Source organism: Barbus barbus, assembly GCF_936440315.1.
Source record: "Barbus barbus genome assembly, chromosome: 16".
In the NCBI taxonomy this organism is placed as follows: domain Eukaryota; kingdom Metazoa; phylum Chordata; class Actinopteri; order Cypriniformes; family Cyprinidae; genus Barbus; species Barbus barbus.
Window position 1 is genome coordinate 18,788,089 of NC_136744.1, and position 26,095 is coordinate 18,814,183.

The following is a 26,095-nucleotide window of genomic DNA, read 5'->3' on the forward strand; positions in this document are numbered from 1 at the left end:
TCATCTGCATGCTCGTCGTTCTCATCGGGGTCTCGACCTCCCAGTTCTTGCATGGCCAGCATACTCACCGGACATGTCTCCCAAGTTTGGGATGCTCTGGATCGGCGTATACGACAGCGTGTTCCAGTTCCTGCCAATATCCAGCAACTTCGTACAGCCATTGAAGAGGAGTGGACCAACATTCCACAGGCCACAATCAACAACCTGATCAACTCTATGCGAAGGAGATGTGTTGCACTGCGTGAGGCAAATGGTGGTAACACCAGATACTGACTGGTTTTCTTAATTTTTCTTAATAATTTTGTTCAGTGTATATTTAAAACAAATAAAAGGCCTGACATGATCTCTGTAAAAGCCTGATTTTCAAAAAATCAAATAAAATTAAAAATTAAATAAAATGGAAACATATGCCGTTCTTTATTGGCTTTAATGCCCTGAAAACTGAGAAAAACATATCTCTGCATTATTAATATTCTGATTCAGACGGTTGTAAATTCTATCTGTGTGGTGTCACCTTTGTATCAGAAGCCATTAAAATATTTATACACACACCTAATTAATTGACATTGTAGGATAGTTTTTTTTCCTGTTTCAACACCGTAAATTAAGACCTGGATTATATTAAAATATTCATAATGGGCACAGGTGTAGCTGTATGAAGTTATGGACTATGAAAACACAATGTGCCAATCAAACCCTTTTATTTATAGATGGATAATCCTCTGTTTGTGAGAAAGCTCTTTGGTGGTGGGGGGTAATTTCTCAGGTACAGACTTTTTTTTTTTTTCTTTCTATGAGCGCAGTTAACATGTTATTGAATCGCATTATCTTCTCTAGTGGGGTCTCATTACTCACCGAAAGTAATCTGTAATGACGGGCTATCATCAATGAGCTGAAGCACATTGTGCCATTGATTGCATTCGGCCAAACTACTGGAAAAAACACACTCCCTCTGAGAAGCCTTCACGAGTCGCTCCAGATTCATGAACTGAACTCTTTAACCATCATGTATTTTGTCTCACTGCTTACTGAGGGATGAATGTCTTATTGATCCAAGCTCCTTGGCTTTGACCAGCCTGTGAATTGAAGGGGGGAGAGCTCTGGTGCTGCCTGTTTACATAAAAGCATGGTGTGATTGTATTCAGTTTAGGCAGCTACTGCAGATGGCCTGCAAATCCATCAGGTTTGACAGAGTCATTATACATTCACTTTTTACAAGTTTTGTCAGCTTATATACTCCCAGATATCACTATATAACTAAAAACACATTCATAAGGGGCCCTCGGGCAGCAGTAGCAGGTCTATTAAACTGCCTCTGGGGTTTTCTAATGTGCTTATGTTTTATTTTTTTATTGGTTTGTGAAAATACTATTCACCTCCCAGTCTAACCTGAGATTACATAGGTATTTTCAATTAAGCACATTAGAATGTAAAACAGGCCTGTCATTTGTCACTGTCAGGATATTTTACAGAAGATGGAGATGAGAGAAGTCCCCAGAGGAAATGAAGAATTTCAAGACATGAAATTTGAAAGTGTTTCAAATACAGTAGCCAGGGCAATATATTTAAAGTAACAATCTCATAAACAACAATTTGGACTATTCTATTCCAAATATTCCCTATAATATATTGAAACCTATTTAACTCTAGAATGCATGGCCCATAACACCTATAATGAATAAGCAAAGAATGTTTTCCTCAAAGAAAAGGCATTCTGACAAATCTGCCTATACTTGTTGTGATCTTTTGGATCATGACAAACATTCGTCCAGGTGTGTCCAAGTTTTCAATGGTTGTGGATGAAAGAGGCCAAATCAAAGCCAATATTTTTTTTTTTAAAGTGAGAAAATGATAATGATTAAAAATACATTGTATGACACAAATGTAATAATAAAAATTGAGAATTCTATAGCTTCAAGGAATTAATATTATTGACAAAACACTACTGTTCAATTTTCTTTTTTATATTTTTAATGTTTTTGTAATATTGTACAACATTTTACAATATTACAAAAACACAAATGCTGTTCTTTCAAACATTCTAGAATTACATACAAAGAATCCTGAAAAAATGTACCAGCGTTTCAACAAAAAATATATTATCATTAAGCAACATAACAGTTTTCAACATTGATGATAGGAAGAAAATTTTCTTGGGCAACAAATCATCACATTGGAATAATTTCTGAAGAATCGTGTGAAACTGGAGACTGGAGTAATGGCTGCTGAATATTCACCTTTGCCATCACAGGAATAAATGACCCTTTAAAACATATTAAAGTAGAAAACAGCTATTTTAATTTATAGCCTAATAATATTTCCCATTATTTCTTTTTTACTCTATTTTTGATCAAATAAAATGCAGCCTTGGTGAGGATAAAATACAGTGCATAATAAAACAATAAAATGGAGAGACTTGGGACAGTTCTATAAAAATATGACTTATTCTGAACCTATGACCAGCGAACATGTAAATGACATTGCTGAGGCTATATAAGAAATATATGGAAGGAACTGAATGATTTTATTGAAAAAAACATTCCAAAAATAACACCCTACTGTGTCAATTTGACTCCTTTAATGCATTGTAAGGTTAAATCCATAATTCCTGCTTTTCAGTAAGCAAACAGGCTAGCTCGTCTACATCTAAGAAGACAGGCTTCAGTTCCCGTTAGAGAAATGGCTATTTAAATGATCTGAGCAGTGACAGGCCTTCTGGGAAAAGAGGACGGATTGTGTTGAGCAAACAGGTCCCTGAGCTCAACGCTGTCCCCGGAGTCTGTGTCAGACCCCGAGGCAAGACTCTGCAATTGTTTCAGCATGGCTTTATCCCTCAAAACATATTGTCTTTGTGGCGGCAATGAAAAATGATAATTTTAAGGACTGTGAACAGTACTGGCGGTTGTGCGTCGGACTACAGGGTGGTTGGAGAACATTTGATTATTCATATTAGCATGAGCCCAAGAAGGTGAAATACTTTTCCAATTCTGCTTATTCACTGTGACTGATAATCTTTGCTAATCCTTTCCTCCACTTCAAGGATCCTCTCGCCACAATCTGCACCACCAAAGCAAACACTGGAATGACCCTCTACCGAAAGATAGAGGGATCCAACAAATCAGTTACAAAGCCAGGAATATGTGCCAAGAGCCTAATACAATGTATTCATCTATTTTAACCGTATGCATTTTGTTCCCTCTGTTACATTAAAAATTTCCGCTTCAAGGACGGTATTAATGTTCAGCCATGCCCACAGGGACGAGGCGGCATGTTGCACTGGGACATATTCAAGGCTGGAACGTCCCAGCATGCCGTTTGATGGTGTCACGAGGTTAGATAGGCAACGCTGTGGGCACGGGTTTAAGCTGTATTCCAGCGACTGTTTAAAAGGCGACCCCCAGCTATTTTTGACTTAACCTTTTTTGGAAAGCACTGGACAAAAGCCATCGTTTCCTCTGAGATATCCTGTTAAAGCTATTCTGAAGCCGTCCGACCGTGGGCCTCCCTCAAAGAGACGGGTAACATTATTCAGCTTCCTCCTTCTGATCCTCGGCCTACAACAAACCATGTAATCCACAGCTCAGTGGCCAAAGAGAAAGAGCGGGCACAACATGTCCCTGTCACATGCTGCAGATGGGACCGGTTGAGGCAATGGGACGAAGAGCAATAGCAAAGAGTTTTCCTCCACAGGTTTGGGTCTGAGATCGAAAAACAAAGTGCTGGGCATTTTAAAATGTTTAAAATAAGCAGCATTTATTTGCTTTGTAAGTTATTTGGAGGGTAAAATACCATAAAATATAAAAAATTAAGTATCAGAATATATATATATATATATATATATATATATATATATATATATATATATATATATATATATATATATATATATATATATATATATATTTCTCTAATTCATTCTTTTTTCACATTTATGGCTATAAAATAATAATAATAATAAATAATTAAAAAACTAAAAGAAAATATTTAAAAATCTCTTTAAAACCATCCCAATTGAGAGTCTCTGGCAAGCCCTGCTCTTCACCTGAAAATGACAAAGGTCTTTGTTTGCCGTGATCCGGTGGGCTGGAGCCCCACAGTCACAACATAGGGCCTGCATTAGCAGCAGCCCGAAACAGGCTGGCCTGAGCCCTCAGCATAATTAACGCCCCCAACAGTGTTATTAAATGGAATTGCCATCAATGGAGATAGTGACTAACCTGAAGAAAGAGGGGGAAGAAAATTCAAAATGCATATCTCAGGGGCAAACATGATAGGATTACAAAATGAGCAGCTTGCAAACTGTCTTGGCTTTGATGAAGAAAACATTTAATTATCCCCCAGTGGAAGAGATCCCCTATTGTTTAAAGCTAATTTGTCCCTTTTGGCTACTTCCTCGGCCCAAAGGCCTGTCAGTCTCATATTTCTATTCTGCTCCTGCTCTCTCACTAAGGTTTTTTTTTTTTCTGCAAAAACTATTAGACTTATTCAACAAATGCATTTTAGATAAAAAAAAAAAAAAAAAAAGTGATTCAGGACAAATACTAAGAGTCAATGACAAAGAAGTTGTCTTCTTTTTAAACAGCACACATTTAAGGACAAATATTAAGGTTCCTATGATAGCAGGGGCATAATTGAATTTGTTTAAGTGCTACTTCAAGATCACGGACCTCAAGAGGAGATGAAAGAGACAGAGCCGCTCCCCCAAAAGGGATCAAGCAGGTCAATTTCCCTTCACTTTGTCCCAGCCAAGGGTTTGTATTCCCTTTTCTACAAAGGCCACCATTGGGCTGGACTATGGGCTTAGCCACTGAGAGTTAGCCCCGTTTTCTTGACCACTTGATATCTTTGAATAATAGAAGGTAATAAATGCCCTCAAAAGCACGCCTCCCTTCTCTAAGAGAAATACTCCCTAAACTGACAAAAGAGCATCCAAACAGAAATGGATACAGAAAAAAAAATCCTCCGAGTATCATCAGAGGGCAAGAAAAAAAGAAGGCACTTTCAAGAAGTAACAAATATCTGTCTGTGTATTAAAAGTACATGGGGGAGTGAACGGAAAATGCTTCACTTCCTAAAAAAAAGTAATCATTTAAAGTTTCTAGTATTTCTAAACTAAAAAGACAGAACCTAGCTAAACCGATTAAATAGCCAATATGTTTGGTCTACGAGCACATTCTGCTCTCTGCTCCCCATTACACTTGCTTTCTTTTTCGATCATTTCTCATCACGATTTAACAATATATTCACATTAGCTTTGACAGTGAGCTCAGTTCACATTTAAATGCAATTTAAAAGAGGCACATATTTGCATAGTGAATTAAAATTAAGAGCTAATTATGCAAATAAATTATGGAGAGGAGCAAGGGGTTGGTTTGCACTTCGGTTTTTATCCCAATTTAGGAGACAATAGTCACTTGATAGTCCGAAAGTCATGGTATACATTTTGCTGGAGACCCAAACAATGGTGTTAATTATTCAAGTAGTATTTAATTACCAAAAATTAGGAGCTTATAATTTACAAGTGCTGCTTCTTAAATACAGCAAGACAAATTCCCTCCCAGAGGACTGAGGTTTTGTTCATACATACACCCCCCCCGATTCATTTAACATTGTAAGAGGATAACTGTGAAATAAAACATAAAACACAGGCTTCCTTTGAGCAAAGGAAACCACGTTTGCACAATGTTTTAAATTAACAAGATGAGATGAACCTCCAATAAGTTTTATTTTAACCGTTTTGATAATAAAGTTGATTTTACATCCATCAGTGTTTTAAAATATTACTATGAGTTGGTTTTGCAATCTGCAAGTGAAACAAGACCCCAGGGCCTCAACAAAGGGAAGCTCTGTGAATGGTTTGAACACCTGACCATGCTGACAGAATACAATTTTAAGCTTAAGCAATAGATAAAACTAATGTGGGAAAAAAATTAAGGAAGCTTTTAACAAAAGACTTTTTGTCAGCATAAAATTACATGTAATGTCGATTCGATGTTTTCTTTGGTTGTTATGTTTCATTCAATTGCAATTTGACTGATTGCTCAAGCTCTGACGATGACCTACAAATGAAATTATGTACTTTAAGGTATTTTTAATAATTTACAGTCATACTGCTCACCTCATCAACTGTGTGACAGCAAGTCTGTAATTATTCAGATAATCATCAGTCCAAAACATGAGCAAATGTTGGCGTGTCTGTACATTAAAGCCTGTCATGAATTACAAGATGATGTTAAAAACAAGTGCCGCTGTAAAAACAATTCACATTCTTGACCAAAATACCAAGAGATTTTTACTGACTTCCCTTATAGAATATAAAAGCATTTAAATATTGAGCATGGAATATAACACCAAGAGTCCAAATGCAATAGATCTCATAGACATCCAAGTGGCTCGGAGAAAATGCTAAGCCTCCAGTAGGGGTCCTCCCACTAACAGCGAGCAGTGGAGGTGCCTGCTTTAAAGTAGAGCCAACAGCAGCCAAGTCTCTCTAGTCTGTTTGTGTCATGTATGACTTCATATTGTATATTTCCTCCATTTAATTAGTGGGATTTTAATACCATGCCATTAGGAAGCAGGAACCACAGATTCTGAGCTGGTAGATAACTTTTATGTCTGAAAGGTCTGTTGGCACAGAGGTATAATTAAAAATCATACAGTTAAGGATATGTGCAGTCAGAAAGAGATAGGCTGAGTTTAAAATTAAATTGTCCGGTATAAGATTAAGAAGCAACTAAAAAAAAAAAGTCCAACAGTGTGTTGTTGTCAAAAATAAATAATAAATAAATAAAAATAAATAAATAAATAAAATATTATTTATATATATGATAAATATGATATATATATATATATATATATATATTTTTTTTTTTTTTTAAATATTGATGGAGCACCACTGTGTGTAAAACAGAACTGTAAAATAAGTTTGTTTTAATATTTTAATTATTTAAAAAAAATCATACAAATCATGCAAATATAAAAATATATAAAATATATTTTTATTTTGAATTATTTTGAATTTGTCTAACATAATAAAGCAATTAGGAAAATATAAAAGAAAGCAAATGTGAGTTTAAAAAAAACACAGCAAGCAGAAAAAGAGTAGAGGCAATAGGGTTAAGGAAAAAACAAAGTTACAAAATATTGTACAAAAAAATCTGAGAAATATGTAAGTACATACTTAAAACTACTTAAGCAAAAAGTGAACAAACAGTGAATTTATGAAGTATTTTTAATACTGTAGAATATATATATATATATATATATATATATATATATATATATATATACATACATATACACACACATAATTATGCAGCACTGTGTGTGTATGTATATCTTATTTTGTGTCATGATTTGCTGGCTGGCTAAATATATATTTTTTTTAATCATTTTTTATCCTAATCACTGCCATACAAAAAGCCAATAAGAATCCTGAATCTGGAATCACATGCATCTTTACTATTCATACCGGTAATTGACTACGGTCTGATGGAAAAGCTCCACAAACTTGATAAATGAATACTATTGTATCGTTTTGTGGGACTATGATTCTTCAGTATCTTGCTTTATTTCCACCTTTACCGTGATCTATGTGCTGTCAAAAAGCTCTGATTATAAACATCTTTGCTCTGCATCATTGTTAACATGGCTCGTTCCTTGGCTAATTTCATAGGTTTACTTTCAGAAATGAATCCTCTTAATCAAACTCCCTCGTCCCAACTCTATCAAAGGGAAATGTTTCCGTTTATGAAACAAATTGCCTGATAATGAGGATAATCTTGCAAATAAAAAAAGGGAAAGTGGGGGAAAAAGAAAAGCTTGTGCTGTTCTGCCACAAGGGTTGAGTTAATTTAAAACATTTATAGCAGGAAATGAGCGTCTCCATCAAACAGCCTTCCCCATTTACATCTCTTGCATATAAGTCAATTTGCGAGTGCCCTGTATCATAAATCAATGCCAGCGGACTGCTATGTTTATACCAACAGACACTGGTGCACACTGCTACCTGGGAAAGACTGTTCATATTGATCATTTAAAAATGAATCCATACAAATTGTGTGTCTTGTGAAGACTGGTAACGATGAAAGCCCTGCAGTGTCACACATTTAATGAAGAGCTCGTTGAATCATATAAAAGTTAAAAGAAGCTGTAAGCAGAATTCAGTCAACAAGTGCTCTCTTTGTTGAAGTATGCCCTGTAGACACAGCAGGTGCAAAGCGGTCATGAGAGAGCTAGCAAAAACACAGCACCTCACACAGGGAACTGGAAAATAATTCCGTCTTAGTCATAGAAGAGAAAAGTGCTGCAGGCTTTCTCTGTCAATTCCACTCCTTTGGGTCAAACAAACAGCCTTCCCAGAGCCAGCTCAAAGGCTAGTGTCTGGTCAGCCAAGCTGAAAATGTCTGTTGTCCTGTGCTGCAATGTATCATTACATATACCAGCTGTTTGATCTTTGTCAGCGACAGAGTTGTAGTATGAGGTAGCATCATATTTATTGAGCAGATAACCCCAGTGTTCTCACAGGCATTTCATCCTGCCACAACAGAGCGGCTTTGTTACTTTTTCATCAATTCAGATTCACAAATGTGTGTTGTAGAAACAATCCCGGAGGGGGGGAAGGACAGCATAAAAAAAGGAACTGAAAAAAGGTGTCTAGTGAGCAGTGAACCAAAGGTTCTTGTTCGGAGTATGAAAGCGGTGAAAAGAAAACTTCTGTGACACTTTTGTGACCTCAAGGCCAATTAAAGTTTTCATACAAGGAGCTTCATAATTGTTTTGTAATTTCTCAGATGTTCTTGAATGCAAGCTGGGAGTGTTACCTATTAGTGGTGGAAATTTTGATTCTTTCCAGAGACTCGTTCATTTTTCGTTCGTTCACCAAAATGATTCGTTCAGATTCGTTCACTAATTCGTTCAGTGACCATTTTTCCATATTACATAAATACGTCAGCATGTGCGGCAAAATGTGTTGTTCAACTAACGTATTTACTTGTAACAAAATAAAAACCGATTTGGCTTCATTAAAAAGTGTGCCCTTCTCATTAAATGAATAAAATAAGTCTAAATAAGTGATCAAAGTAATTACTCTTTTTATCTTTTAAATTACACTCTTTTCGGATGACCAAAGCACAAGTGTTTTTTTATTTGTTTGCATACTAGGCTAGTTAACATTTAATTGTTTAGGCAGAGATTTACACGTTCAAATCTGAGATTATGTTAAACGAGGAGTTATTCTGTATGTAAAATATGAATATAAACAAGCGTGCACAGTACGGATACCTGTGCTTTGCATCCGCTTTCTGCTGATTGATGAACTAGATTGACAGAATGGCCGACCTACCCGGTCAACGAACTGGGTATAGCTACCAGTTCGTTCAATTCGTTCACGAACGGGAGATCTCTCTCTCGTTCAGACTCAAAACAGAGCCATCTCGGTCAATGATGCTATTATATTCGTTCGTTCGATCCAACCAATTACATGCCCCTTCTAAACCCGAGCTGAAATGCTATTTGCTGACGTGAGTCACGTGACGCAAATGAGATGGGATGACGTGACGCAAATAATCAATACTGCCATATTTTTTTATGTTTCACAGTTTTTAAACAAACAAAAGTGCATGACATGACTAACATAATGAAATATTTTTTTATTTAAAAGTATGTAACTGTTCAAACATAAAACAACAATATAAATAAATAAAACAAAATGATAAATAAAAAAAATAAAACAATAATATAAAAAAATAAAACAAAGAACCAGTTGTTCGAACGACGAACGTAATAATGAGACGAGATGTATGTATGTAACAGTTCATTTGACTCTTTCAAACTCAAAGCAACTCAATGAAAGGCGTATTCGTTCACTAGATTCAACAAATCACATGCTCCGTCCTCGTATCATACTCGAAGGCTATTGGCTCGAGGTTTAGTCATTCTTTGACAGATGAAACGGTCCAGAGCTACGCATGCGCGCAATAGCGGCGCGCTGCGGTGGAGGGAGGAATTTCAGTGAACGAGAAATATGAGTCAATGGATTACGTGAACGAGAATGATTCGTTCACCTAAAAGATTCGTTCAAAAAGAACGATTCGTTCACGAACGTAACATCACTATTACCTATCGAAATGAACGTGTGTTCATAACTTACTTCACTGTGTAAGGCAACTGGGACTTAACGACATTTTTATGCTGTTTCCATATACAAATAAATATAGATATTTTCTGAGTGGCACACTATAAATAAGCACTTAAATCTCTTAAGTATTGACTTTGTACATAATAAAGATATCTATAATACTGTAGAAAATATACAGTATGTACAACATATCTTAAGGAATTGGGTGATGATTTTAGCATTTCTCAATCTCTATATCATTGATTTTGTACAGGTATTTATAATAAATAAATTATATATATATATATATATATATATATATATATATATATATATATATATATATATATATATATATATATATATATATATATATATAAATTTTCGGGAATTGTATGATTTCCTTGCTGGCTAAATGTTTTTATTATTATTATTTTTACTAGACTATTCATACCACTGTACATTTCAATGTTAACGTTACTTGAAAAAAATTGCAAATATATTGCCTTAGAAAGATGTAGTTAAGGTTGCTTTATACATTTAAGTTTACTCAGAAGCCAATTTATGAAAGCTTAATATACTAAGTAACCTTAACTAGATTTTCTGAAGCAATAAATTTGCTAGATTTTTTTCAAATAAAGCTATCAAATTGAAATTTACAGAGTATTCGGAATTAAAGTCTGATGGAAACAAACATGATAAATTAATAAATGGATAAACTTTTTTAATGTTGTTACTGTACATTCTTGCTGACAAAATGCAAATACCAAATTTATGTTAAACTGGACACATGCTAAATTAGAAACAAGCGGTATTATTTCAAAATAACATCCAAAAAAATGATAGAATCAATGTGTCAGATTATTTTACAGATTAAACAAAACAATATCTTGAATGAACGCAGCAATGTTAAATAATAATGTGATTTCTTCACTGCCAGATTAAGTTAGTCTAAAAATTAAAGTACAGCTTAATATGTAAATACATGACACAGTAGGTTTTGACCTTCTATATTATCAGGTTTGTATTTTAAATGACAAAACACATTAAGCGTAAATGTTTTTAATCACTTCTGATATTTTTGATGTGGGGGGAGAACATGAAAGGTTGGGTTACTGCATCATCCCGCTACTTAGTTTACATTATCAAACTGACTCCTACATTTTCTGAGCTGACACTCTTGATGTCGCCTAGCAATTAATTTTTCCATTAACAATGAACTATATGGCAGCCAAGCAAACAGATCAAACTGGCGGACATTACAAGACAACTTAAACAAACGAAAAAAAAGGAGAGAGCATCAACTGCTAATGATAGATTATAAATCATATTATCTCTCAGGCAGGACAACGTGGTTAATTAAAACAGGCACGAAGAAATCATATGCATATTTGCAAGTGCAGCACTTTTTTTTACGATTATGCATTTACATAGTATAATGGTCTTCTTAAAATTATTTTCTAATTATTTTAGTGAGTCCCATTAGTCATTTGGGCTAATGCACGCTCTTGATTGAGATGATGCCTCAAGGGTGACACCCTGATTTTCTAAGTTTTCACTTTTTTCAAAAGAAGACCAGGATTAAACATGCATTTTTAATAAAGCCTCTAGAAATTAGGGGGAAAAAGGCTAACTGAAAAATGTGAAGCAGAAGTAGTCAGACTCAACATCACTGATACTTTCTGGAAAATATTGTGATTGGCATGATCATAAAATCTACATCCAGTCTTATAAGAGGCCGTATGCTGTGTTCCCGCCATACAGGGCACAATGAGTTTGGCTTTCCCTTTCAGAGCCCCCAAGAGCTATGCATCCTTCCTTTCAGGCCTTTCTGCTTTTTTTTTCTGTTGGCTAAGGGCCCTCTCAGGCAGTGGCAGTGGGGGTGGAGGGGCGCCACGCGCTGAAAGCCCCCCAGCTCAGAGTGCAGCATGTCCCCCAGGCCATAGGCTTGCCTCCAGGGGCTCCGAGAGAAAAAGTGAAACCAATAGTTTATCCTCTAGCAGCAGGGCCTGCAGCACGCTCCAAGGGGGGGCATTGTAGCACATTACCAAGACAATGCTGCCATATGGGGAACAGAAGGAACTCCAACTTGCAGCCCACCAAAAGCAAGGCAAACAACCCAGCCTGATATGCAGAGAGTGGTCATTTTGGGTTAGCTGTTTTTAACATAACAACAGAATGAAACAGAGGAGTCATTTTGTTGCCATTAAGACTTATTATCTGGGGGGGGGTCACAAATTCATAGGCCTCAATCATATAACTGGGGAAGAGGTTAGGGGCCCAGACTGTGTAAATGACAATAGAGCTTTGGTTACATTGGGCTTTAAATCCTATCTTAAATCCTATCTAAAGAAGACACTTCTCTCCTTTTCATCCTCGGCGAAAATAAGCTTAAAATGTACAAAGAGGAGGAAATGAATACATGTGATATTGTCTGATTTAATGGGACACTTTTCTTCAATTTGCAGCTTAGAATCACCTGCTTTGCACAGCGTTGTCATGATATGGACGGAGTGGAGTAAGAACGGAGAAAATCATGATTGTGTAGCCAATGATGGCAATGTAATCATTTTAAGCAGATTTTTTTTTTTTTTTTTTTTAAAGATTGAAATTAGTTAAACAAACCAATAATATAACATTTATTATTATTATCATCATTATTATACACTAAATGTATAATTAATAATATAATATTGATCAGAAATGTGCTCAGAAAAAAAACTGTGAAGTACAATATATCTACCATTAAAAACTGAAAATATAAATGTAGTTAAAAATAATCATTTAGTAAAAACAATTACATAAGACAGATAATTATTGGATTATATTATATTGGCAATCACAATATAACTAAACCGAATACAAAGAATTTAGAATCATATCAGTATTTTATCTGAAAATATAATTAACGCTTTTGGCATTTTCAAGAAAAAAAGAAAAGTTTATGTATTACAGTTGGGCAGGAGGTTAAAAGAGGGTTCAGTCATTAATTTCCAAGCTGTCAATAATTATTGGTCCATCTGTAAGCCAAAAAAGGACTCTTCTCATAATCTCCCTCATGATGGTTTGAAAACACTATAGACTTCAGGAAAGAACAGCAGAACATATTGATCCCCAAGACAAATGCTCCTTAGAATGTTTACAGTCTAATTTGTTTTAATGATTTCTTCCCTCCTAAGAATCATCAAGGGTCTAGGGTGCCAGACGAAGAATAAGTAAATAAAAGCAATCAGCAAGCAATCCAAATGTTTTGAAAAAATCTGAAATATAATTTTTTTTTTTCAAATTCTCTACGTAATATATCATGGATATATCTTAATATATCAAATTGACTTCTTATACTGCTCATAATACCTTTCATTTCAAGGCCAAAAAAAAAAAAAAAAAAAAAGTATAAAAGATTTGTGTTTCCTTTTAGAGGAGTGAGAATGCCCAACAGCAAATTTCTTGATCTATCTGAAAATCTCTGCGACTGTTTAACATCCCTCCTTCTAATGCACCAACATCTTCAGTTGACAAACAGCTGAGGAGCAGCCTGAGTCCATGTTCTTTTTACTAGCAATTCTTACTTTTTATCATTGAAACCAATGAGCCAATCTGCAATTTATGCCAGCCCGAGCACTATGAGTGTATTCAGAACCTGGTCACACAGCCAATCTCCTGCTAAGGAGCAGCGATAATGTAATAATGCCTCACTGATGTGCGGCCAGTAATGGAGCTGAACACCTCGCATTCATCTAACACTACCTGATCATTACTTGAACAGAATAATACATTACCCCTGCAAATAACTCAGAGTCTGCAACTCCATCTCCTAAATGCGCACTTCTTTATTGTGAGGTGAGGAGAAAGCGGCTGTCTGTGTGTGTGTCTGCACACACTATGGAAGACACAGACTAAGAGAGAGATTACGCTTTTAGTATTTGCTGCTAAATTTATCCTTTTTTGTTTAAATGTACACTGCACAAAGAAAAGCCTTTTCTTATTATTATAAAAATACAATAAACATAATTAATAATTAGGAGCAGGGGACAAATAAACAATAAAAAGGGGGGAAAAAATGATACCAATAATAAGTACTGTCTAAATGATATAATAAATAAAATAAATTACACATTTGCACTAATCATATGAAGGCATAAGTGTACAATAAACTATTAATGATTTTTGTTGTTGTTAACATTTTATGAGAATGAAAACTGCAATAATGAAAAAAATTTATTGAAAAAGTATTGAAAGCTGATCAAATTAATAAAATAGAATAGAATATTTATGTATTTATTTATCCTTTAACCAGGAAAGTCCCATTGAGATAAAACCTCTTCTTCCAGGGAGTCCTCGTCAATACAGAACAAAATATATAAATAAATAAAATAAAAATAAAAAATTACAATTTCACACATGAAAACATAAAACACACAATTACTGAAATCAATAAAAAAAGTCTTTTAAAAGCATTTTTAAAAGAATGTAAAAAAATATATATTCAAATAGCGAAGTGTTTTCCAAATTAATATTTTTGCAGGTACTATAATGATACTATAATAGAGAGAAACTATAATAAATAGCTTTTAAATCAGAAAAAAGGTAAGGCCAGAGGGTCACAACACCTGAAATTCAAGATGGATTAGTCATTAACTGTATTTCCCAGTCACAGGCAACCTAACCTCAAAGCAGAGACAAGCTAGCGGCACAAGACATCAGCTGACGAAACTAAAAAACGGAGAGAGTTTATTTAGTCTCTCTATTGCTCTGCATTTAACCCACATCATACAATATCGCAAAGTGCAAACAGTTTTTAATAACCAGAGGGTGTCAGGCTGCATCAGGAGGGCAGTCGACTGCTGCAGCATAACCAAATGTTACTGAGGAAAACAGCATGTCACAGTGCCGTTTGACATGGTGAAATGAGATTAGATGGAATTCATTTCTAAGTGGAGAAAATTACAGGCCTACTCGTGCTCCCTGCACTCTGGCCCACCCCCCTCGCCCCACAACAGAAGCAGTCAGGCATGAAAGCTGACATGCTCGTGGAATGACCTGACCGCTACTGCCACAACCATGACTACAGGAGTAAACTGTATTGTTTTAAGCTCTGGGAGATATGGCGAAGGCTCGCATGAATGCACTGTTCCGGTATAAATGGGCTAAAGAATACTATATATTTTATAAATATTAAATACAATTTATTAAAGTGCTATTTAAATTATTCAATCTTATTATGTAGATCATAATATGTTCAATGGCAGCTAACTGGCAGGAGCATCGTGGAAAAAAAAATGGAACAAAATATGCAATTAATTCACATTTTTGGGCTATTCCCCGATATTTAAAATCTCTCAAGGAGACCTTCACCTCCTTGGAATTAATGTCTCAGTAATGCTCAAGCTTCAATATGACACCTTATGAACGGGCCCCCAATCTCATCCCGAGCTCAGAAAAAAAAAAAAAAAAAAAAAAAGTGTCAGTCTCCCACAGGGAAGGGTCTGCTTGAAGGTGAGAAGGTTAGCAAGTCTTCTTGGCCACACAGATCTTGGCCTTGGAGAGGCTGCCATAATGAATGCTAATTATATAGCCATCTGTGAGGTGGGCTGTGTTATGTAGACACCTGTTCATTAAGACGATGCAGAAGATTTTGGGAAAAACTTTCTTCTTTTTTTTTTTCTTTCTGCAAGAGCTAAAGAGAGAATGATTAATGTCATGAACTATTGTGTACTTTTAAACGGATTTTAAAAATCCATCTTCCGGCTATATTAAAAATATTAAATTCTGGCGAACTGACAAAACGTCTCCTTTCGCAACTAGAATAAACATAACACAACAAGTCCTCATTTAAACGATTCATCCTAAAACAGAGCTCGTCTGGACAGCAGGTGATTGATTTTTTTCTGTAATACCTTTACAACTTTTGGGCCTCATTGGGCTAACCACATTAGGTGGAGGAGTTGAAGAGGAAGTCAATAAAATCCTCATGGATGTTTGCGCGCTAGGATTGGAGTCTGTCAATTGACTGCCCCTAAGAGGTGATTTGCCATTACTGAGCCATAGGAAACAAATGAGGCCATTTCCTCTGCCAGCTTCCCATCTGAGCTGTCAATACACACTCACACATGGCAAGACGCTGAGAGAAAACCTTTCCATCCCAGTCAGAGGTGGTATAGAGTCGCTTTTCTTCAAAACAGAAACAAGAAAAATGAATGTTAAAAAGAAACGCTTCACTGTACTTGAACTGTACTTGATTATGATAATTGTCTTTCTATCCTAATCCTAAATATTATATTTGTTTCTAGTTTTTACATAACCAGCCTCTTTTTTAGTCTACGAATGCTTAAAATACAAAAGAAAAATGGCAGATAAAAATTATTTTAACTCATTTACATTGATTTTTATTGTATTCAAATTTGAGATTAAATTATATAAAGCGTTATTTGCATTTTTTTTTTTAAATAAAGTCCTTCTTATGCTGGTATTCCTAGCTAAACGTATCCTTCACTTATCAGGATAAGGTAGGCGGTATTACGCTGTTAAATCTCTAAATCAGTAAGATATGCACAGCTAAAGCGATAACATCATCTTTAAAACTAAAGTGGAGCAAATCTTGTTCGTATCAGCGTTAAAAACATCTCAAATACAGACAGCTCCAACTGCATAGAATGTGTTAAACTAAATGAATTGGAGGCATGAAAAATAAGCATTTAGCTTTAAATCCAGTTGATTTCTAGATGCGTTTATCTGTCTTAATGCCTTCGTCTCAGATTTAAGAGGCTGAAGATGCCTAAATGTCACATAATTCAAGACGTTAGCTTATGACTGCTCAGTTTCAAATTACCCCAGCATGTGATTCAAAACAGAAAACATGTTAAAGCAGCCCAATTACAGCACTGATTTATTGATTTTACAGAGTGAGATTAGGTTAAGTTGATGACAGGCTCTTTGACATATCAGTGCCGCACTTCAAATTAAGTACTAAAGGACTATATTTCACAGCGATCACGTGTGACGATTCCCGATAAGGATATATTTTTAAAAGGGTTTGACAAACAGCAAATCGACTTAGCCTAACTGCCTCACAAAATATATCACCCAACCTGGTTACATTGAATTAAATATTACCATCATGCAAATATCTGACCTTTACAATAATAACACAATGCAGCAAGAGCGACAAACGTAACCGGGGAAAAAATAAAAAAAAGAGTGAAATCATTCTGTCATACAATCCCACAGCAGATTACAAAAATAGGCCAAAATGTTATAACGTCTGCCACCACATGCAGAAAAAAGCCACCGATTCTAACATATGCTCAGGTGAATTGAGTCCTCGGGCTCCAATCTGCCTTTTCCAGATCTCAAAGACAAATTGAAGGGGCCATCTATCTCATTAAAAAGTCTAAATAACCGCCATATGCATTGCTATTATTAGAGGGGTAACAGAACACTTCCCATTTTCAAAGTTAAATTAGCAAGTATAACCTTAATTGGTGAGAAGCGTTGTTTAGTGGATGGCATCAAGAGGACACAGAGAAGATAATTCAACAGATGGCTTAGTCTTATGACTTGTGTTAACACCTTCGATGTTTAATGAAGTGATAATTGCTTTTCTAATATATAATGGGACTACCAGAATACCAGCAGTAATGCAAACAGATTAACGCACTGAAGACAGATAAACACACATGGTATTCAATGTCACTGTTAAGTAGCATGAAAAACAAAACAAGGTGGGGGACACAAAGAGCGGTCACACTGAGAAGCACATAAACAATATGGCTGAAGTTTCTATTCACTTCAAGCGGCATTCTGGCCTCAAACGCTCGGGAGATTAGACCGAGCACAAGATGACATGAGGAGGAAAAAAAGAGCGAGGGGACTCCTTTATCCTTGTCTCCTAACATCTCAAAGGATCGGGGAAGTCATGTTGGACCTCCCTGAGATCATTCAACTCTAAAAGCAAGCTGAAGGAGGATGGTGCATTAAGGTTGGTGAGCTACAAAGAAAGTTATAAATGTAGTATGTTAATAGGTTTACTCTGAAGACCTGCCTCAGCGACCATAAGAATGAATTATATACTTAAATGTGTGTTCTTTACACTTATGAGACCTATTCCAGTGATATTTCAGTACAACAATACAATAAAATGATGCCACAGACACAAACATTTCCATATTCAGATAAATACAATGTGGACACCGTAAAAACAGTAAATACTATTATGGAGAATTATGTAAGTACTAGACATGAAAATACAGATTTTAAGCCCCCAAATATTTTCATATCACTGGCAATTCTGTAAGCAAAATAACTAGGTTGAAAAACTACTAAACTGTTTCCTTACCTTTAGCATGAAGAAACAGCATTTCCCTTTGAATGGCGTTCCAGGAAAAAGAAGAAAAGTCCATTGTTACCAGTCCAGCTTAATCCAGTTCACTCCAACAGATACTGAAAATGTAGATAACATTGAAATGTAAACAAAAGCTCTGAAGTCACCGATCCAAATTTTATGATTTCACTAGTTACATTAAAACTTTTTGAAATAGAGACTTTTTTATGCTATAATTGAAAGGCAGCTATCTTGACTCTACAAGTGCTCACAATAACTGGCAAATTGTCTCTATTAAATAAATAGCTCAGAATAGTTGAACATTCTTTCAAACAGTGGATTAAAAAAAGTGAAAATATACTTTTAATTCAACACGGGAGAATTTTTTTTTTTTAGCTTATTTAGGTCTAAAAGCTTATTTAGCTTTTAGACCATTTTCTTTGGTCAGTGGTATTTATAATTCACGATTAACGGTGCCAGTAAATAACAACACCGATAACTATATAATCAATCTACATTTAGTGGATATAAACACAAAAACTCAATTAAGATTATTCAAATAGGATGACTTCAAATGCTATGAGTTTAAAGTGTATGACAGGGTAGATCTACCATTAACATCACAGCTGTAAAGTGTACACATTATTTATACTTAAGAGCGAGATCCTAAAATATACCTCTGTAAAATAGTGATATTTCTATCATTGTCTTTTCTTATGCCAGTCTCAGAGTAATGCCACCTGTGCAAACTGCGGTTTATTAAATTAAGTGCTTTTTAAGGTCAATATACTTTCCTAATAGCTTGTCACTTTTTATCACCATGGGTTTAGCTGTACCTTGATCCCCCCCCATTCAGTAATTGTGCTCAACTCTGTCAGAGCTAATAGGCTCACCCTGTAATGTTTTTCAAATTTCAGCGTAGACCGAGCAAGTAATGCTTTGCATGCTTAAAATCCATTTCCATAAGTAAGTGCAATTTCCGTACAGTTTGTTGCTGTTTAATGAAGTGAAATCTTGTTTGTATTCATCCCCATTTCACAAGAAAAGCCACTGGAGCATAAGTGTCAGAATTAAAACAAATTAAAATTAAAGCTCCCGCTATCTTCAACCGAACACAACTCCACTATTCAACTGAAACATGAGCCTTTGCATTAAATGCATTAGGAAAATTTAAAGACCTTCTTTCCACTTTTTAAATGCAACCGGTACTTTTATTATTATTCTATTATCGGAACTATTTAAGCTGCTTTAATGATGGAACATGCAAATGGAGTGGAGTAGAGAAAATGGCTAACATTTATTTATCCTGGCTGTTCCCATGTCTTGTTGGTGCCATTAGAACAGCTCGCTGCATCCCATTCGCTCCCATTATCTCAGCTATCAGCGAAGCCCAACCAGATTCAAGCAGGGCCATAAATACTTCCCCTGGACCACATACGGCTTCCACATCATCTCCCAGGCACAGCTTAATGACAGGGAAAAAACACAATGGGTTTTTGCTCTCTTTTCCACCCTTCCTTCTCGTGCATTTCATATCGATGGCACAAAATATGTACAGAGGCAGCAACAAAGTTACATGTAGTTAAAAAGGTACATTAAACCATCATTTCCAAATTCTCTGACATGATTGATGGATGTAATCATGGTGCCCTAATGCACAATTCAGGCATCTATGTTTCACAGCACCAGGGTAACAGTCCAGAAGGTACGTAGGGATTGAAACAGCACTGGAGGAAAACAAAAAAAAGAGAGAGAGAGAGAGAGGGGAACTGCTGGCATCAACAAAGCAGAGCTGGGCATACATGGCGTTTTAAATAGTGAATCTAGGAGTGTGGATTCCTTCATTATAGCTAATGAATCCAAGCAAACGATATTTGATGTGTTAAATGTCTGCTAGACAATTAGACATCACAATGAGCCTCATTAGAGCTCACTGGAAGATGGCATTACAAAAGCACTCAGGTACGGCTCCCCACTAGAGGTCAAATAAATGGTCAATGAAAGGGCATTGTTTAACATGTCATTAATGGGATGGGAAAGAGAAAAAAGTGGTCGCTGTTTACCAGTCTTGGGTAACCAAAGGTATTGACACTACAAACTTAATACTTTCAGTATAGCTATTGTGAATCAAATTCATCTGTTTTTAAGTAGCCTGGTGTAGCTCATCCAGTTAACAAGTTACTTTAATAAGCTACGTCACTATACCATTTACAGTGCAATAAAATATAACTAAAATCATTGCCTGATGGTGGAGTATATATTACACCAACCTGATTGGCATTTCCACTGACAATAAATCAGCAACCATCTAAAGCGTGTTTCTAATATCAGCTGCTTAGAATCATAACTAGCGATTCGCGTATGAATCACTAGTAAGGGTTTGCAAAAAAATAGTGTGCGATTCATTCGACAGTTCACTCGAGCACTGAATCGTCTGCATCGGTTTCTCAAAACGAAAGAACAGCGCTGATACTCGCAAATGAAGCAGTTCTGTTCTATCGCGCTTGCAGCTTGTGAACGAGCACGCCCTGGTTTTGAGGTAGGCCTATTATATCCATATCCAAAATGGTATCAAAAATATATAGTCGGGTAATTTGGTACACTTTTTTCCATCAACGACTTACATTCAGTGCCAAACATGTAAACTCATATTCCATATCAATGACTCAAATAATGTCAGCAAATGTTTAATTGTACCTACTTCAGGAAATTTTTCATTTGTTATTGTCAACCATAGTGCTTGCTCCAATGTTTACATCAATCAATCAATAGGCAACTACCATACATTGTAACCTTGTTGCTCCCCAGGTTAGAAAAAGAAACCGTAACTACGTCAACTTGCCTGCATCGGCTCCGTTTCCTAAAGAGAAGCGTTCTGCGCCATGGTGCGATGGAAGAGGAGAACTAATCGAACGCGTTTACCTCAACGCCCTTCTATTTCTCAGAAAGTCAGATTCATTGGAATTTCCGATTCATTCCAATGAACATGTGATTCATTCTAGTGAATCGGTTCATCCAAAATATCAGAATCATTCTATTAAATCGGTTCATGCCAAACGGTTCTCTTTCGTATGCAGCGTTTGGATTCATTCATTCGAACTTCGGATTCATTCTATGCGATTCGTGTAAATGAACAATTAAAAAATTATTTTCTGTTTGGAATCCCTGTGCAAATCATGTACTGGGTTTTCCACTTATTCAAATTATACTTTGTTTTATTATTTTGGATCACGAGCTGTAGGCACTATATAGGCTAGCTGTAGGCACCTTATGTAGGCACTACATAATCTACTTAATTCAAAACTGCCTATTGTTTTTGTGCCTGCAAAAGTGCAGTTCTGATTAGATTTTTTTTTTTTTAAATATAAAACACATTACATATTAAAAAAAAATAAACGTGGCAAGCTACAGTTTCAAAGTAGCTTCCCCATCATTTCGGTTTACCAAATTCACTAAGAAAAACATTTTATTGTTTCTAATGGATTATGAGAGGAGGTTCAGGAAACACTTAAGCTTTGTAATGACAGGATTTGGGGGATTGGCTAAGATAGATGTCATACAAACACACTCAGTGCAGGAAACACTTTAGATAGGGGTGAAGAAGTAGGGAAGGAGACATGCACCTTGACCTTTTTGTGGATTATTTGGCCCCTTGTGCACTGCAGGGGAAAATACACAGTAAACACACTAGGGTCCTGCATTAATTTGCCTCCCGTTGCAAGTGACACTCGTAGATGTGTTCAAAAACATACCAGTAGAACAAAACAAAGCAATCATTTGTGCATCTCAAAGCTTTTCATCAATCCACATTTGTTTTGCGGGGAAAAGCATGCTCTATGACTCCCATGTGCGTGAGTGTCACAGGTCTGAAAGATACTCCGTGAAAAGTCTCAGCTTGTCACTCAAGCAGCGCTGTGGCACAATGTCATGTGTTTGTTTGGGTAATGCTTGAGAGGCGTATCTAACGCCACCCTCTAAAATGCGCTCAGGTGTTGAGGACTGTACACATTAAGATCATGAGCCTCCTCTTCTTCAACCCAAAGACCCTGACACAGAGGACAAAGTGTGTGCTTCATTTCCTGCTCCTAATCAATGTTTACACCCATTGGCGTGGCGACAAGCGCGTAGGGGTGCATATAAATCACCAGCTGACGGCGCTGTGCAAAGCATCAAGAGATCTGGCGCTTCTCTTTTCCTCTCTCTCGCCCATTTTTACTGCTTATCTGTTTCAGCGGTGACTCTCTCTCTCTCTCTCTCTCTCTCTAATGGGTGCAGTGGAATTACAGCTAATTACGGATGTAAATGGACCCGAAGAGTGACAAAGAGCCTGCTTGTAATTCCACTCTAAATTGTCTCTTACCTCAGCAGAAAATTTATCACAGGAGACAATGTCAACTTTTACAGGGAAGGGCTATTTGCATTTGCGCATTCATTAGCGGGGCATGATCACAGGGCTGGCAGTAATGGCAGGAGAAATGTTGCCCACCCGCTCCCCACCAAGGCACCTGATAGGGGATAATCTGATTCCCCCTCAACAGACTCAAAGGGAGCAAGAGGATATTATGGGATGGGCGGAGAGGGATCTGACACAAATGCCTGATGTTCTGACATTCCATTTGACATGGCAAAAGACCAGTGAGCACAGCGCCACACAGACAGACACCGAGCGCAGTCAAACCCGGATCCGAGATCCACGCGGAAAAAGATGCTCCTTACCGCGTTGACTGGTGCGACAGGGAACCTTGTTGTGATTTATGTTGCTTTAGATATGACTGCTACTTACGCAGTAGCAAGACATCGATCTGACAAAGCAAAGCAAACAATAAAGAGGGAAGGAAGATGATGTGCTTAGTGAAGTGAAGAAATGGAAAGTGTACCTATAAGAGCTAATTATCTGCACACATAATTCTTCAGGTTAAGACAGGGGGCTTGAATGCAGGTCAGCAGGCTTAGGTTCTGGGAGATGACTGTGCCAAAGGGCAGGAATGAATGAGGGGGGAACCAACCAGACAAAAATGCATTACGGAAGAAAGATACATTTATACCACCCCACAGACTGTCATCGAAATCACAGTGGTCTGAAAACATAATAGCTCTCAAATTTGCTTGTGATCTTATGAGGCCTGTTGTTTTCCAAAGAGACTTACGTTGCATTCAAGTTCTACGTTTGATCAGTTCACGCATTCCCTAGGAAGCAAACCCATGACCTTGGCATTGCTATCACTATGCTAATTGTTTGGTAGACAGGTGTGGACTACAGTTACAAAGTTTAGTTGTAGAAGGTTACAATAAATTAACCTTAATCCCAAATAAACAATCTGTAATAAATTTAAAGAGGCTTTGAAATGAGAGAGCCGGTAGTAATAAAACCTGCCGCAGGAACTCGCAACTTTTACAGCACTCTATAACAATCATTGAATGGGTTCACAACCCACAGTATGAATATAGATAACCCATTACAACCCAGCCTCCAAAGACAGTGCAAAAAAAAAAAGCATTATTTGCTATAATTATATCATATCTTTTGGATTCATTCCTTACTATAACTGTTGGATGTTTTAATTAGATGTACACTCTGGGCGGTTGGCATTGTGTCGTTAATAACAGCATATAAAAGCAATAGAAGACAACCACTGACACTTTTAATAGTTGGAGAAACAAGATGCAGTATCCCAGTGGTGCCAGGAACTGCTCTATACTTCATGAGACCAAGATTATATCAAAAGCTTAGCCATTAGCATAGCACAGCATAGAGGAGTTGCTAGGTCAATGAATGATTACTAGATTCTGTCAAGATGTTCCATAACAGGTGCTTCACATAATGACTTCACCTTAGAACCATAAAAGAGTCACTTACATTCTTACATGTAGTTCAGCATTACTCTGATACCATCATTTTTAAATAAATGCTCTAAATCAAATGATTTGCAGTGTAACTGTTTGAGTGGTCGAGGGGGAAGATGTTAGCTTGCCTATTGCATCAGAATCAGAATCAGAATCAGAATGAGCTTTATTGGCCAGGTATGTTTACACATACAAGGAATTTGTTTTAGTGACAGAAGCTCCATAGTGCAACAGAAAGACAGCCACAGGACAGGACACAGATAATAAAATAATAATATGCAAATATACAAATAGGTAATGTACAAAACAGCAAAAACACAATATAATATAGACAATTATGTGTGTACAGGTCTGATATGTGCAAATTTGAAATGATGGAATATGTGCTATTTGTTCATTCACTTCTTTTGTTTTTTTTGCACTTGTATAAATTCATAATTTACATAAATCATACATTCTGAGAACTCTGTATGCCCACATTAACAAGGACTTGCATTCTGGGAAAAGATCCAGTTGAACATTGGCAGCAAGTTTACTGGGACTTGTCCTGGCACTACAGAAGAGTGCTAAACAGTTCTCAACTCACAATGGCACCACAGTTTCTATAATCTTTTTTTATACAAATTATTTTAAAAATGATTATAAAATCAAAAAGTCCATTAAAAAGCTTTTAGAATCTATATACACAATTATAATTTAATTAGTTATTTATTTATAATTGTTACTTTTCATACAATGTACATTGTAAAATGTCCAATCAAATTTATATATATTATTTATTTATTTATTTATTTATGTGTAGGTACGATTGGTGATGTTTTTGAAAGCAGTCTCTTAAACTCATACTCATCAAAATACTGTGAAGAAAGTAATTTTAACAAACATGAATACAATTTAATGTATTTTAATATATTTTAAATGCAAATGGCAAAGCTGAATTTTTAGAAGCTATTACTCCAGTCTTCAATGTTACATGATACTTCAAAAATCATTCTAATATGCTAATTTGGTGCCTTTTCATTAACAATGTTGAAAACAGTTGAGCTGCTTAATTTTTTTTTCTTTTTCTTTTGAAACCATGATCCTTTTTTTCTTTGTTATTTGATGAATAAAAACGTCATAAGGGCAGAATTTATTTGAAATAGAAATAGGAACTTTTATCTATTACACATATTATATATACTGTATTGTATGTATATATATATATATATATATATATATATATATATATATATACACACACATACATATTGACACAGAACAGGATCCCCTTTCCAGCCAATCCCAGCGCACGCTCTCCCCTGAGTACTAATCACCTTCACCTGCACTCACTCAATCTCCTCATCACCAACACGGTACAAAGGCACGCACAGCAGTCAGCATCATTGTCCGGTCTCGTTTGCACGTAGTGGAGTCCTACACAACTGATTCAGCTATCGAAGCTATATCCTTCCAAGTGCTATTACCTGTACTCACCTTCTGTGATTCCTTCCAGTGTGTTCTCCTCGTCCTCCATCGTCTCCTTGTCCTCCTCGTCTCCCGGCTCCCCTTTTGGATTGGTCTCTCCGTCCTCCACGATCTCCTGTACCTGTGAAGCAAGTTACGAATTACCTACCACATCAAGATATCCGAAGTTACATTGCTCATTCTACTTACCTGATCCCTTGCTCATTCTGCCGTGCTTCTCAATAAACCTTTTGACCGATCTCCTCTTGTCTCTGGCATACTTCCGTAACACATATACATACTATATATATATATATATATATATCAGAATCAGCTTTATTGCCAGGTATGTTTGCATACGAGGAATT